This window comes from Silurus meridionalis, chromosome 25 (genome assembly GCF_014805685.1).
Source record: "Silurus meridionalis isolate SWU-2019-XX chromosome 25, ASM1480568v1, whole genome shotgun sequence".
NCBI lineage: Eukaryota > Metazoa > Chordata > Actinopteri > Siluriformes > Siluridae > Silurus > Silurus meridionalis.
The window spans coordinates 6,203,973-6,215,000 of NC_060908.1; the positions used below are offsets into that span (position 1 = coordinate 6,203,973).

The 11,028-nt window shown below is 37.3% G+C and overlaps 1 protein-coding gene across 1 annotated transcript in view; it reads left to right on the plus strand.

Annotated features, from left to right (window-relative positions):
- The first annotated feature begins 1,005 nt into the window (after nt 1-1,005).
- The window catches only part of srrm3 (serine/arginine repetitive matrix 3), a 79,643-nt gene continuing 69,620 nt past the window's right edge, over nt 1,006-11,028 (plus strand). Inside the window, exon 1 of the mRNA XM_046839838.1 lies at nt 1,006-1,143. The gene's annotated coding sequence lies outside the window, so the exon portion shown is untranslated. The remainder of the gene's footprint in view (nt 1,144-11,028) is intronic.

Consider the following 11,028-nt stretch of genomic DNA (forward strand, 5'->3'; position numbering starts at 1 on the left):
AAACACTATCATGACATTTCAGGATTGTCAAACGGGAAACTATACGTTGAACTATTGTGCATCCAGAAGGACAAAATTTTACAAGGAATGCGAATGCACTTTAACACACACTCGTTCATCAATTTACTGGATTCGGACATATGCGCAATAAACAGAATATTGTGACATTTACAATGAGATAAAAATAGCTATATATTTTGTACTCTTAGACAAGGCCTGAAGCACTGCTTTCCAACTCAGTGTAAAAATAATCAATTAAATATAGTAAAGGTGTAAATATAAATGTGTACATATAGAAAATATTATAGACTGATTATTAAACTCTGGGCCATGATCTCAGCTCCTGACAAAATGTGTGAATGTTATGCAATTCTTCATTATCAGTGTACATGAACACTTTAAGGACAATCACACTAAATTACTTGAATGTGTACTCTGTCAATATCTACCATACGCATCCACCACTTTCTAGATTTCATGTGTATATACATATATTTTTCTATACTTTATACTTTCTTATTTATTTACTTACATTATTTATTTATTTGTTTGTTTTAATCCCTATATTTTATTTTATTTCTTTTCATGTTTAAATGTTGGACAGTCGGAAAAAAGCATTTCACTGCATGTCGTACTCTGTATGCATGTGTATGTGACATAAAATTTTAATTTGAAATGTAACAATTTAAGAAAGCTACATGCATACATTGTATATAGTGACATTTTTTGGACTACCAGTGGTTAAGGCTTTGGGCTTTGGATCAGAAGTTTCACAAGCTCAAATTCCCAGCACCATAAAGCTGCCACTGCTTGGCCTTTTAGCAAGGTTCTTAACCCTTACTACCCAGTTGCTCGCTCTGGATAAAGGGTGTCTGCTAAATGACATACATGTAAAAGAAGTGGGGGAACCTTATGCAGCACTGTTCACCTCCGCGCCACTAGAGGGAAGCACTCAATCTTCCCAGAACAGCTCGCGACTGCAGTCGCAGTACTGCCGCTGTCCAGCACTTCAGCATTCAGCACCGAGGCCAGAGTACCAGCGAGAAGCCCGGACCTTCTACAGCGCCTGAAACTAAACAGCATCACCGAAAGAGCCCCGGGTTTTGACGGCAATCCCGATCCAGAGGCTTGAGACTCGCGCAGGTAAGAGCAGATCAGTGGATCGCTGAGTGATCGAGTGGATTCGTGCGGACGGATTTAATTGTTTAAAAGCCATGCGTTTTGTTTTGTTTTTTTAACTAAGCGTCGATAAAAAAGCAGGTGATCAGCCCCTGTAAAGGGCTTTGTTTCTGCCCTGGATGTCCGCTGAGGCCGGTTAGAGAGGGGGTTTGGTGTGTCGCAGGAGCAGCAGGACGGGGATTAGTGTCCTGCTCGGGGTGTTAAAAGGACAATTCCGCCTGCAGCAGATGCTCCGTGTCTTGCTCCGCGCTCTGTTTTTGCTTGTGCATGTGTTCAGTCTGCTTCAAGTGTTTACACCAACTTCATTTTATTATTATTATTATTATTATTATTATTATTATCAGTAGTAGTAGTAGCAGTAATATTAGTAGTAGTATCAGTATGAATAATAATAATCATACAATTCTCACTGAACTGTACATCTACCATCTCTGTTCCATCATGGGACCTTCTTTAGGAAAACACCAACAACAACCAGCCAAACTGATCCCTTTAAACAAACAGACTTTTCGTAAAAACCTATAATGAAGCTCCTGGTTATACAACTGCACTTTTGATAGAATAGCACGCGACTATAATAAATGTACATTTTGAGGACGAGTTTCTATCTGAGTCTGGTTCCTCTCAAGGTTTCTTCCTCATGCCATTTCAGACAATTTTTCCTTGCCACAGTCGCCACTGGCTCGCTCAATAAGGACAAACGTACAATTATAATAAACAACCTTATACATTCTTTTATAACCGCTTTGGCTGTTTAAAGCTGCTTTGAGACAATGTTCATTGTTAAAAGCGCAATACAAATAAAAAGGAAATGAATTGTATTGAACTATAGAAAGGAATTATTTATAAGTGCATCTGGTGTCACTCAGATGAGAATGGGCTCCATTTTGAGGCTGGATCCTCTCAAGGTTTCCCTCTGATATTGTCTCGGAGTATTTCTTTATCACCATCATCTCTGGCTTGCTCATTAGGGATACAGTTATAAAAAATATTGACAGGAATTTGCATATTGTTATAAAGCTGCTTTGTGACACTGTTCACTGTTAAAAAAGAATTGCAGTAAAAATGTAAAACTGCATACACACATACTCACACAGAGTATGATGTATGCTAATGCTAACGAATTTTTTTTTTAGAATGTATATAAATTTACCTGCATACATAATATAGTGAAAATATATTTGAAAAAAAGACTAATTTTAGCAGATATAAAGTTTAATATACGCTACATTGCGCAGAATATGTAAACACAATATGCAGCTGTTATAATGTCCTCCATTCTCTTTGATTTTGGCCAAGGTTGTGGGGATTTGTGACCACATGGGTGTTAGTGAGTGGGGGATCAGTAGGCGTTTTTGTTCATCCTGAAGTTGTTGCTTGGGATTGAGGCCTGTGCAGGACATGCAATTTATCTACTCAAACCATGAAGCTCAGGAGTACCCAGGAGCATTGTTATGTTAGACCATGTTTGGGTTTAAATTCAGTTTAGTTTTAGTACAGGTAATCAAACCTAAAAAAAGACGTTCAAGACAATTATATAATGCAAAGTTTGTGGAAGATGCACATAGGTACATACTTTTGACCATATGAGCTCACTGTCCACTTTATCAGAAATAGCTGTACATTTATGCATTAGCTTAATCAGCCAATTATGGTAAGCATATTATTAGACAGATACAGATACAGGTCCAGGTCCAGGTCCAGGTACATGGTATCAGTTAATGCTCTAATTAAATATCTGAAGATTTCGGACTTTGATCATTTACATTTAAAGCGTTTGAAAGACACCCATATTCAGAGGGACTTCCAATTACCTAGTTTATATCCTGAGCAGTTAAGGGTTAAGGATTTTGTTTAATGCCCCAGCAGTGGCAGCTTGGTGGAGCGGGGAATTTAACTCATGACCTTCTGTTCAGAAGTCCAACATTCAGAAGTCCAACACTGAGAGACCCCTGACCATGACATGGTGGTTGGTACCAGATAGACTTGTCTGAGCATTTCAGACACTGCAGCTCTCCAGGGAATTTTCCACACAACAGTCTCTAGAATTGCACAGAATGGTGCTAAAAACTAAAAACATCCTGTGAGCAGAGGGTCTGCATGCTTGTTGGTTGGAAAGATCAGAGGAGAATTATTAGACCTGTCTGAGCTGACAGGAAGTCACTAGTAACACACATAAGCACTCTTTGGAACAGTGATGAGCAGGAAAGCATCTTAAAGTTGATGGGGGTACAACAACAGATGAACACATCAGGTTTCCCTCCTGTGAAGGATAAAACTGCCAGGAAGGAAATAATAGTCACTCTTTGCAACTGTGGTGAGCAAAAAAACATCTCTGCATGCACAAAACATCATGAGGTGCATGTGTTACAATGGCAAAAAAGCACATCCAGTTTTGCTTTTGTCAGCAAAAAAAAAGAAAACTGAGGAAAAAAAGGAATCGACTATCAAATTCCTGTTCTTTGCTGATAGGAGTGAAACCTGATGTGGTCGACATTTTGTGAATGCTGAGATACTTTCCTGCTCACCAAAATTGTAGAGTGATTATTATTTCCTTATTCACAGCTCTGGCTATTTTTTCCTGACATATCTTATAAAAAGTGCGTTTTTACTCAAATAACTTTTGCTCAATTCATCTTATTGGCTTTTCGCACACCCTGTTTAAACTCGAGTGTGAGAAAATGCCAGCAATCTAAATTTTGCCTTCATTATAATGTTTCACATCATGAAGCTCTTGACCTTATTTATTATTTGACTGTATTTTATTGACTGTATTTTGCATATTTTATTTTTGATTTTGCATTGGCTGGCTGCATTGCACGATTGGCTGCATCGTTTTGTTTGGTAAATTTATTTTTGAAAGTGGGATGGATGAAAACATGAAGATCTGGTGTCTTGTTATAAATGCTTTTTATCATAAATCTGTTTAGGTTTAGAAAATGTGTCCAGATTGGTAACATATTTTAGTTGAAATAGCTATTAATGGGAGTTAATATGCAAAGTGGTTATTAAGCTACACTCATTTATTTTATAAACTTTCTAGACTGAATATGAGGTAAAATTGCTTATAGGCTTTCAGAGGGGAGAAACTTCTAAGAAAAAAACCCCAACTATAATTCATTTAAATTAATGAATGTGCGATACTGAAAATGGCAGTCTTACAGTACTTAAAATTCATTCAATTAATAGAATTTCTAACCACACGCAAGGCAAAAAAAAAACAACAAATATATTATTATTTTTACTAAGTATATTATTTTATGGTGATGGATATTTCTTGTTGGTTCTCATCCAAGCAGGTCTTCATTCCTGTAGTTCAGGTAGCTACAGTTTATTTTAAATACCAATATTTCAGTTGAATAAGTGAATATACTGCGTAAATCTCAAGGTCAATAAGGCAGTGTGTTTCTGTATTTGACTTACAGCTATTCACTCAATTTTCCATTATATACTTGTATGTAAGAGAAACAGTATGAGCTATGAAGCTATTGTTTCACAACAGAATATACCTTTTAAAGTATTAATGTCACTCAGGAAAATAAGTATGAATTATTAGAAATTGATAGCCATATGCCAATGCTTGCACACACAAGCTATCTGTGTTGCTGAGGTGTCATTTTATTAATATTAAACACACAAAAGTAAGAAAAAAGACAACAAAAATTCACACGGAGAAAAGCATTACCAAGTGATCTTTCATTTTCATCCACCAAGGTGAATTTCCAACAAAGTTGAATAAATTAGAATCGTTTTTTTATCCATTTAATGTTGTAGAACATGTGTCATGTTCTCTCAAAATATAGCTTGTATGTTATATAGAAATAGAGCCTCGTTCAAAAAAAATTATTCTGTTCACAGAAAGCTTGATCATATCAACAGCTACACACTTTTTTGTATCTGTCTAGGTGAATCTCATGCTAAAAATAGTAACATAACAAGCACATTTTATACAAACCTATGATTTGCTTGGCAGCCAGCTCTTCTGTCACTGTTCATTATTTATATAGGTTTTAGGTCATTGTTCGTGAGGCGTCCTCTGTCATCAAAGCCCACGCCAGTGAAGTTCACAGCTTGATGGGTAATTGCCTGGAGGTCCTGTTTGCCCAGGAGCCTGAAACAATCGCTGGGTTTGGTGATCACTGGCCAACGTAAACATGAGCTGTTTTGCACGGCATGTGCAGAGTCTCTGTGTTTGTTCATTTAAAGCGTTTGAAGAATAACTGCTGGGTTCCAGGAACATGTTACATGGTCTGGATGTGCACACTTGTGCCTGATGGCTTCGAACTGCTTCAGTTATACTGTATAAGTGTGAAATTTCCATGGCATCAGCTTTACTGTAAAGTTTCATTGCGTAGAACCTGCACCTAGTTGTGTATATTATACTATTTGCACACTAGGCACTTTTATATGAGACCCGTAATGCCTTGTATGTTGAATCCTGGTCCGGGATAAGTAATATTTTGTCCCATTTTACAAATGCATACATGTGATTTCTGCTTTTATGGAAATGTTGGCTGCTGGAAAGCCCGCACACAAGCACACACACAGAGAGAGAGAATGTGTGAGTGAGTGTGTTTGCAGACTCGTTTTCAGTGTCTGACTTGAAGCCAGTGTTTATGTCTGAGGGCTTTAAGTCAAGCCAGTGTGTGTGTGTGTGTTCATGCGTGTTTGTGTGTTCTCACGTGTGTGTGTGTGTGTGTGTGTGTGTGTGTGTGTGTGTGTGTAAAATTTGAAGTGTAGGTGTGGCCTGTTATTTCAGACTGCAGTTTCACAATAGAGAATGTAACAGAGTGGCTTTTATATTTGCGCACCCTTTTTCTGCATTATTTTATTCCTTTCTCTTCTCTCTTGCTCTTTCTTTATCTCTCTCTCTCTCTCTCTCTCTCTCTCTCTCTCTCTCTCTCTCTCTCGCTCTCTCTCTCTCGCTCTAATACTAGTTCCATTTTTGTCCTGCTCTCAAAGCCTACGTTTCATCAAATCAGTCCTTTTTCTTGCTTTCTCTCTCTCTCTCTCTCTCTCTCTCTCTCTCTCTCTCTCTCTCTCTCTCTGTTCCCCCCGTGCCCTAGTTCTCTGATCCCATCAGGTCTCTAAAAGGACACACATCACCACTGGGGGAAATCCCATCTTTCTCTCCCTCCCTCATTCACTCACTCCCGTCCTCTCTCCCTCCCTTCCTTCCTCCCTCCCTGTCTGTGTGCTTTGCAGCAGCACAAATAAATAGACAATCGGAACTGACCAGCAGGGAAGCCCCAATGTTATTCTATATGTTTCTTCTTTAAACAGTTCATCTGAATGTGTGTTTAAACAGAAAAAAGAAAATAATAGCCCCCCCCGCCTCTGTCTCTCTTGCACTCTCTCTTTCTCCCCCTCTCCTGACCTGCATTGCACATTTCATCCTTCAAATGAGCAGTACATAAACCCAAAAGACATAGATGCATTTAATTAATAATCAAAATGATCATACAACATTGTTTTTAACACACTGTGTATATAAGGTTTGTTTGGTTCCTGTTTATTTACTTATTTTTTGGTTGCTAAATATCCCATATATATTCAGCTAAACAGCATGAAACTAGCTGTTATATGAGCTCAATGTAAAGTATTGCATTTGCAAGCATTTGAACCCTTAACTCTAATCACAGAGCAACATCTAGTTAAACAAATACAAACACAACTTCTACTGTTAACTACACAACAAACCAACAGCTATAGCAGTTTGAACTTTTCATAAAACCAGGGTTGCCAGGTCTACACGACACTAGGTACTGATATTCAAAACAAACCCTGAAATTTAACTCATTTGGTAAAAATTTTTATTGTGAACAAACAGTGTGAAGTGAATTATGAGTATTCTATTAGGAACATCTTTACACCTGCTCAATCATGTACCTGTTCAATCAGACAATTAAATGGAGGTATAAATCATACAGATACGGGTCAAGAGCTTGGAACAAAAAAAAACGACAGACTCACATTTATTTTCCAATTGTTCAACTGCTTTTTTATGACAGATGGGTTCCTTCCTTCCTTGCTGCTGTCACCCATCCAGCTCAAGGGTAAACATGTCGTCCATTTTGAGATGCTTTTTTGCTTCTTATGGTTATAAAGAGTGCTAATTACTAGTCCACGATGACCAGTCTACCATAATTTCAGTCTAATCAACTGCAACCAACAACTATGCCCCCAAGATCACGTTTGTTCTCCATTTTATTTGGATAGTTCATGTAATTGTTACCTGAAGCTCTTGACCTGAATGTGCACTGCTGCTTCATGACTGATTGATTCATGATTTAGTAAGCGCCTCAAGCAAATATATGTTCCAATAATCACTTCCCAGTTCTGTTTGGTTTGGAAATAAAACCATTTTAGTCTGATGTTTATTATTTTTTCCAACCCTCCATAAACTGCATCAATTAACAGCAGCATATTCAACACTAGTGATCTACCTACAGAAATCAGGTGCCTTCACCAGGAGCCTTCACCCAGAATGACAGTCAGCAGCCACCTGGGGAAAAAACATGCTGCAAATGCTGCATAAAAAAAATGCTGTCTGCTTATGGAAAGTCCTTTTGATTTGAGCACTGTGCAGCGACCTAATACAGGGGAATGATGTAGCAGACATTGATTTTTACATTTGATACGCAGGCAATTAAAAGCAATACAAAATGGTGTTTTTGCTGTTGATGGCTGATTGACAAAAGGTAAAATGAAGGTAGAGAGAAAGAAAAAGAGCGCAAGGAGTGAGAGAGAACGAGGGGTGACTCCTCAGTGATTGGATTCAGATTGATCTGTACTGTAGGTATGCGGTGCAGGAGTGGGCGCTACTGTAAGGGCTGTCAGAGTGTATCACTGCTTTCTGCTGCACTGAGCATCAGCTTTCACACACACACACACACACACACACACACACACACACACACACACACACACACACACACACAGTGAATGAGCCATGTCTTCGTCAGAATGTGCTGGTGGCTAATTTAAAATGCCTTTGCACTCTTATCAGCATGCATCCATATTTAACACACACACACACACACACACACACACACACACACACACACACACACACACACACTCACACACACAAAACATCAACACACTCCAGGGTTAATCCCATTCATTAATACAGTATCTCCTGTTTTAATGAAGGCTGATGTAAGAGGGAGGATTTGGATTAGCTGTTCATCTTTGATGTGTGCAACATACAGCCTAAGCGTAGCTTTTCTTATTGTGTGTGTGTGTGTGTGTGTGTGTGTGTGTGTGTGTGTGTGCGTGTGTATTTGTTTCTCTGGCATACCTACACTGGATTAGTCAATTTAAAGAATGATGCACTAGGTTCGAAATATAATTGCAAGATGTTCTGTAGAAACTTCTTAAACTGCTTGGATTAAGAAGGAATTCAAACCAAATCAATTGCTTATTATAGCAGTTTGTTATGAATCAAATGTGCATCATTTGTTCGGACGCAACTGAAAAAAATACTGTACTGAAATTGTAAATAGGGTAAGATATTTGAATGTCAATGTTTGTATCTCCGTGTTGATACGGAAAATAACTAGAGCTCCAGAATGTAATAATAAAAAAATAAATAAATACCACATGAATCTATGAAGGTGAAATCTACAAATCTACAGTATACACCCTACACATCTATCTAGATTCACTCACTCCATAGAACAATACTGGCAGAAATGCCAAAATGAATGGCATGGGTGGTGTATAATATTTCTATATAATTCTACTGCTATCACTTTACCCCCATCCCCCCCACCCACGTATATACATATATTAACATACACACATGCTATTATCAATCTGAAACGTTCTCATAAAGGAGCATTAAAGCAATCCCAGCGCTGCCATATATCCTCATATCAGCAGTATGCGCATAGCCAAGATCTATAATCGCACCAGTTACGATGGAGAAAAGGTAATAATCTAATTCCAGTTAAGGTTAAACAAGTTTAAAAATGAGCGAATTGAAACAAAGAATAAAAAATAAGCAGTAAACTAAAATGGCAAGTCGCGCTTTACTATTTATGGGTCAATAGAAAAAAAATGGGAGTAAGAGTAAAGGGTGCGTACAGTGATTGGAATTCATTTAAATTAATTTAGATGCTAATGTAATAATGTGACAAAAAATACACAGTTTGTACGTAAGTGTATAGTCATGTGAATATGTACATACTGTTTACTGTATGTGATTGTGTGCGTTTCTTTTTTCTCCCTGTGTCCTGTGGGTTAGTGCTAGTGTGTAATGGCATCGTGAATCATGTTCAGTCTGTATCTGTGAAAACACACACACACACACACACACACACACACACACACACACACACACACACACACAGATTTGTTGTACACAGTGTGAGTTTTCACATAGTACATTTACATAGTACATTTTGAATGTGTTAGTTAGTTAGTTATTTGGTAACACTTCCAGTTTCTTTCTGTGTTTAGCTTTCTTAAGGGAATCTCACCTAAACAGGTGTTAATAACATCAACTACATTTCATTTTCCCCAGCGTTAACTTAAGGCAATTTTGTATTTTAGCAGTTATGTAATCCCATAATCCCATAATCCTATAATTATGTGAGATAAGTGTCCAGGTAATTGCCTTATGCTAAATAAAACCTCAGGACATATTTTTAATCTAATTGGAATGAATGAAGACAATGTGGCTGGATTTCATTCAATTTCACATGAATGAACTCGTAAAGACAAAATAACAAACCCTAACCCGTAACTTTTTGTAACCTTTTGTAACAAATAGAGGTATATTAATTGTTAGAATTGTGCGAGGCTATGTTCAATATATACGTAAATATTACATTACTTTATAAATATTAGCAAAAAGATGTTGATAATATTCAGTTTGGTAACACCATTAAAATTGCTGTGTTTATGTACTGTACAATGGTACTCTTTCTCATTTTACTAAAATACCCACTTTTTGCAACCTTGGATCAACATGTCTAACTTCGAGGAAGATGTGCTTCAACAGTGGAAAAACAATTTGGATTTTAATTTTGTCAGCCAAGAACAGTACTCTGATGCAAGACTGGGCACTGAAACCAAACAGGTGATTGGAATAAGATCTCCTTTTCTGAGGAATATTGAGATCTACTGGCCAGTGAAGCAAACTTAGAATTTGGCATTAACAGCATGAATGCATAGAGAGTGATTTCAGTGTACTGCAATTGCCAAATCACCAGATCTGAATTCAATATAAAGAAGCTTTGGGATGTTGTAGAATATAGTCTATTTTGTGATTCAGTCACATCCAGAATGTCACAAATAATGCTTCCAACACTTCGTAAAATCCAAGCCATTACGTAGGGAGGCTGATCTGAAAGCAAATGGTCCTATCCAGTATTATTATAATACTGTTCCTTATAAAGTGGCCCATAAAAGTGTTTCTTAGTTCTCTATCATTTAATCTTTCCCACACTCTTAGTCTCTCTGTGTGTCTTTTTGTTTTTGCATCAGATTGTTGATCCAAGTAACAAAAATCTGTTTTTTTTCTCTCAAAGCCAAAAAGACAGAAAATCGATAGTTCTAGCTCAGACGGAATAAAACATTCCTATGTGTTTGTGAAAAAAAAAGTGCTATTACTATGTGGACTTTATGGCAAAAATACCAAAAAACATTTGTTGAAAGCCTATATTTCTTTTATTATGGATTGGAATAAATAAAGGAATTTGATCTGTAACTGGTTGTAATGGTGCATTAATGACTAGCTGGTCAAATGAGAAAGGAATATCACCCCAATAATTTAGTATAAAATGCAGAGTCTGGTGTATCATTCCACATATACCGTACCACAATTTATTTTCAATGAAC